This window comes from Pundamilia nyererei, unplaced genomic scaffold (assembly GCF_000239375.1).
Source record: "Pundamilia nyererei isolate P.nyererei 1_Seehausen unplaced genomic scaffold, PunNye1.0 scaffold00578, whole genome shotgun sequence".
NCBI lineage: Eukaryota > Metazoa > Chordata > Actinopteri > Cichliformes > Cichlidae > Pundamilia > Pundamilia nyererei.
This window is the reverse complement of record NW_005187979.1, coordinates 57800-63602: the sequence shown is the minus strand read 5'-3', so window position 1 is coordinate 63602 and position 5803 is coordinate 57800.

Below are 5803 nucleotides of genomic sequence, written 5' to 3'. Positions count from 1 at the left end.
CCATGCATGGTAAGGAGCTTTCTTGTCTTTATGTGAGTGGCTTCTATCTCCTCCTTTGGCCAGCCTATTACCCCAGCAGGGTACCTGATCACGGCATATATATATATATATATATATATGTATAGAGAAGAGAGAGAGAGCACAGACATAACGGGCTGGGGAAAACATTGAATGAAACACAAGTAGGGGAGACGAGGCCTCACAGATACAGAGGGGCACACAGGGGGTAAAAGTCACAAGGGGAAATCAAAATAAGGAACAACTTAACAGAGCAATCAGGAACCGTGGCCTAAATGAAGTACAAAATACAAGAATACAGGATCATGACATCACCCCCCCTCAAGGGCTGGCTCCCGACAGCCCAAACCCGAGAACCACAAAAACCAAGAAAAAACGAAAACAACCCACCCAGGGCGGGAGGCGGGAGACCAGGATGGAGGGAACGAAACCAAACAAAACACAAGGAGCACCAAGAGTCCAAAACAAAAAGTTCACGAGGAACCGAGGAGGAGTCCTGGGGGCTGACCGTGCGGGCGGCGACGGCGGTAGCTACAGAGCGGGTCCGGAGGCCGGCCGCGTGGAAGATGGCGGCTACAGACCGGGGCCAGAGGCCGGCCGCGTTGAAGACGGCGGCGGCTCTCAAGCGTCGGACATACTGGTCGAGGCTTGGAGGGCACAGGACCAGACGGTGGCGTGGCAGCCACAGGCGACCGAGCTGGACTAGACGGTGGCGTGGCAGCCACAGGACCAGGCGATGTTGAAGCTGAAGCAGAGGCTGGACCAGGCGAAGCTGAACCAGGCCAAGGCGAAGCTGAAGCTGCACCAGGCGAGGGCGAAGCTGAAGCTGATGCAGAGGCTGGACCAAGCGTGGGTGAAGCTGAAGCTGACGCAGAGGCTGGACCAGGCATGGGCGTCTTGGAGCCGCCAGCGGAGACGAGGAGGTGCTGGCCGGGCTGACCGGAGTCGCCAGCGGAGACAAGGAGGTGCTGGAGCGGTTCTCCTAAACCCCCAGCGGGAACAGATGCAGAGCCAGCAGGTGTGGAGACCTCTAGCTCAGCGGACGCCAACTGTAGCTGCACAGAGAACGCAGCCGGCTTGGGATGCAACGGTTGGGGCTGTGCAGTGCAAACAGTCTGTCCAGGCTTTGTCAGCACGACGCTGTCCTCAACTGGCTGAGTGAGCTCACAAGAGCTTCCAGCAGAGGATTGCAGTGACTGAGCTGGTTGCTGAGCTACTAACTGAGCTCGTGACAGAGTTAATGACTGAGCTGGTAACTGAATAGGCAATGGAGCAAGAAACTGAGGTGGTAACTGAATGGATGACTGAGCAGGTAATGGAGCTGATGCCTGAGCTAAGAACTGGGCTAATGACTGAACAAAAGACTGTAATACATGTTGTAGTGGCTGTTGTAGTGATGGCAGTAGTGACAGTGGATGAACTAAGTCTTCTGAGGCTTCTGAACATGAAGAATATGGCTGGACAGACTCGCTTGAGTTTACAGTGGACACCGAAACGGGTGCAGGCATCTGCCAGACACAGGCTGCTCCCACCTGAGGAGTAGGTACGGGTGCAGAGGTAGGCTGTGTCTGGCTGGCCTCAACTCAGAGACCGGCATTGGTGATATGGCAGACCGGACACCAGCCACCCCCACCCGAGGAGTAGGTACGGGTGAAGGAGGAAGTTGAGTCACGGCTGCCCTCACCCTTGGGGCCGGAACAGGCACCGGCAATGGCTGAGCAGCTGCTGCCCCCACCCGAGGAGCTGGTACGGGTACAGGGACTGACAGAGCCTCAGCCGGCCTGGGAGCCGGAGTAGGGACCAGCTGGACCTCAGGTTTCCCCACCCGAGGGACTGAAACAGGTGCAGAGAAAAGCCGGGCCCGAGCTGCCCTGGGAGGAGAAACACAGGTAGACGAAGAGGCAGGCTCAGATAAGACAGTTGTTGAATGGGCAGACTCAGGATTAACACACACAGGGTCAGTAAAAACTTTTTTATCAAAAATCGGTGTAGCCCTTCTACCACCACGATTTACAGTCTTTGACTTAGCCGTCTTTGGAGGTTTTAAAGTGTGGTGATAGTCCTCGATAAATCCCAACTCAGAGGGAGCTGAATAAAAATAGTCTTCCCAGTCTATGTCGTCGTCCAGCAGGGACACATCAACAGGATCAGGAGTGAGTCTATTGTTTTTAATGTCCATAGAAGAGGGAGAGAAATAATCATTGTAACTCACCACCGGGAGTTGCTTAACACTGTCCAATTTATGGCGGCGTGTGCGCCGCTTCCTTCCGGAAGGGGAAGCGGGTGGAGAAAACAGCAGAGCCTCCGGAATGCAGAAGGGTGACGCGGAGGCTGCATCTGAAGAGACACGGAGAATTCCCACCTGAAGCGGCCGCGGCTTGGGTGCAGGTGAAGCAGCAGGTGGGGGCTTTCGGCAGCTCCGGGGACCACCAAGAGCTAGCCGAGTTCCTCAGAAAATTCACCCGTAGTCAGGAGTGCGCCACGGCCTCAAGTGGAGCTCCTCCTTCAGCTGGGTTTCGCACAGCAAATAAGTAATGTAATAAGTAAAACCGAGGAAATGAATTGGTTGTTGTGGATAGCGACTGAAAGTGTAAGAATAATTATCCTCCACTCGGCCTCGAGTGGAGCAACCGTGGAACGGGAACCTGGGAAAGTGAGGGCCCCCGAATAACTAAATCGAGGTGTGGGATCCTCGTCATAGCTGACAGCCTGCACGAGAGCGGGCCCGAGTTCTTCCGCCGGCTAGATTCAGTGCGGAGGTGGGCGAGGCCATTGCAGCGCCTGTAGATTGTATGTGTGAATGTGAAAAGTGTGAAAGGTCACGTCTCGATTGAAATCGAGTAGTTAAATTCGCCACGGTTGACAGTCTGCATGAGAGTGGGCCCAAGTTCTTTAGTCGAGACTGGTAACCCTGCTCCAGAGTTTTTGACCGGGTTTGTGTACAAAAAAGAAGGTTAAAATTTGCTACAGTTGACAGTCTGCATGGCAGCGGGGCCGAGTTCCTTTGCCGGTTAGATTCCGAGCTGGGTTGGCGAGCCCGCTGTAGTGTTTCTAGACTGTGGGGGTCAATTTTGGGTTAGTAAATTAGACTTAAAGTTGAAATTTGCATTTAAAACCATGTTGGGGTTGCAGAATGAGACACGCGCTCTGTATAGTGTATTGAGTGCGAGGGACAAGGAAGTGTCTCCTAGGGCGGAGTGAAGCAGACTGACAGAAGGAGGAGGAGCAGGTAGCCAAGCTCACAGGGGTGGACTTGAGCGCGAGGGCATAACTGAGGAGGAGTGCCGAGGAGGATAGAAAAAGAACAAGGGTGACATCTGGTGGACGGTGGTAAGTATTACAATTGAAAAGTGAAAATGGCAGATTTTAATGTAATTATTAGAGAAAAGCCTAGGGCTAAAATGGAAAAGGGAAGCAAATGAAATACCATTGGGAAACAGAAAGAAGAACTGGGAAAAGCTTTGAAGAATACTATCACTGGAAACAATACAGGTAAGGATGGGAAAATATTGGAAAAACGGAAAGAAATTAGAGAAATATGTGATGAGCAGGGGGTGAAGGATGATATGTGCCGCCACTGGCCAAAGTGTTGCTGGAAGCAGCACGAGCTTCTAAAGAAAAGGAAAAGAATTTGAGAAAGAAGATGGAAGGAGGTAAAACATTGAAGAAAAGGGGAATTAAGAAACAACTTGAGGAGGAGGAGAGAAGAGCCAAGCTAATGAGATGGGGATTAGCTGCCAGGGGGTGGAGCACTGGATGAGGGAGCCGGTGGAGGAAAAAGGTAAGCAGGGTCTCCATTCTCTACCGCTCCAGCCCACTGCACCCCCTGCTGTCTATGCTATGCCGCTGTATTCCGGAAATTACCCTACTCTAGTGGTAATTGACGGAATCATGGCGGAAGACGGCACAGTGGTGAGGCTCAATTCTGGGACCATCGATTGTGATTCAAGAGTTGGGAATTCGTCTTGTAATTGGAAGGTTGCCGGTTCGAGCCCCGGCTCGGACAGTCTCGGTCATTGTGTCCTTTGACAAGACACTTCACCTACCGCCTACTGGTGTTGGCCAGAGGGGCCAATGGCGCAATATGGCAGCCTCGCCTTTGTAGGTCTGCCCCAGGGCAGCTGTGGCTACAACTGTAGCTTGCCTTCACCAATGTATGAATGTGAGAGTGAATGAATAGTGGAATGGTAAAGTGCTTTGAGGGGTCCTGAAAAGCGCTATATAAATGCAATCCATTATTATTATTATGAGCTAGCTAAGCAAGCTAGACCCCTGAATTAAACCTCACCGATGACTTTTAATTCGGGCTCCAAAAAGGCCATATCGAGAATGGACACAGAAGGGAGCCTTAAGGGGGCCTCGCTGGAAGAGGAAAGTTGAGAAGGAGAAGAGTTGGTCCAGTTTCAAGAATTACCCATACCAACTCCGACCCCGAAGGAGGACAGAGGGCGAAGTCCAGCCCAGGAGGAAGAAGAGGAAAAGGAAAAGGGGATACTCCTTCGGTGATAGTTATCTTTGGCCCTTGGCGAAGGCGGTCACAGTTTTCTCATCTCCTCTCCTCCCTCCCTTATCTTCCCTGCTTAGCCTCTTGTGTCCTTGTCTAGGCTTGTGTATTTTGTATAACTTCCTTGGAACGCTCTCTCACAGTCTGTTCTCTAAACCCTAAAGAGGAGTTATGGATTTGATTAACTGGTCCCTGAATGCAATTGACACCCTTATCTCAACGAGAAGTCTGGGCTCGGGTGAGCCTAAGTATTGAAGATATCTACCTATTTGGAACCATGATAACAGGGTTCTTGCTGATGGGAGCCGGCTTGGCCCTGGCTTATTTGAAGATTATAGAAAGCGGAATTGACTCTTCAAAAACCCACAAGGCTGCCAGCTGGGATTGAATCGATGGGACGAGTGGTGAGTTCTCAAAATGGGCTCATACAGGGCTGTTTCGAGGTGACTGACTGGGAAACACTCCGTGAGCCTCACGCCGAGGACATCAATGGGCTTACTGAGTGTATCACAGACTACATAACTTTCTGCACTGACTCCATTGTTCCAGCTCAGACTGTTCATTGTTACCCAAATAACAAGCCGTGGGTGACTAAGGACATCAAACTCTCCTCAACAACAAGAAGAGGGCTTTCAGAGGGGGCAATAAAGAGAAGGTGTGGAAGGTCCAGGTGTTACTAAAGGACAAGATCAGAGAGGCTAAGGATAATTACAGGAGGAAGCTGGAGTGGAAACTCGAGCAGAACAGCATGAGAGAGGTGTGAAGGGGCATGAAGATCATCACTAGATTCAGGGGAGCTGTGGGAGGTGAGGATAGAGCTAACGAGTTGAATCTGTTTTCAATAGATTCGACACCACAGTGTCTGCTCACACCCCCACAGCCTCACCTGTAGTCAGCCTGGAATCCAGAGCCACACCACTGTGCCAGCCTCTCTCTTCACATGGCGCTGTTGCCTCCTGTGAGATTACTGACATCCCTCCCCCACCCATCACCTTCACTCAATACCAGGTTGAGATGCAAATGAGGAGACTTCACTCAGGCAAGTCTGCTGGAACAGGCGTCCTCAAGGCCTGTGCCCCCCCAGCTGTGTGAAATCTTTCATAAACTGTTTATGCTGAGTCTGTGTCTGCAGAGGGTACCAGTGATGTGAAATACATCATGCCTCGTCCCTATTCCAAAGATGCCACGTCCCAGTGGCCCCCAGGATTACAGGCCCGTGGCACTGACTTCCCACATCATGAAGACCCTGGAAAGGCTCATCCTGGACCAGCTGCGACCCAT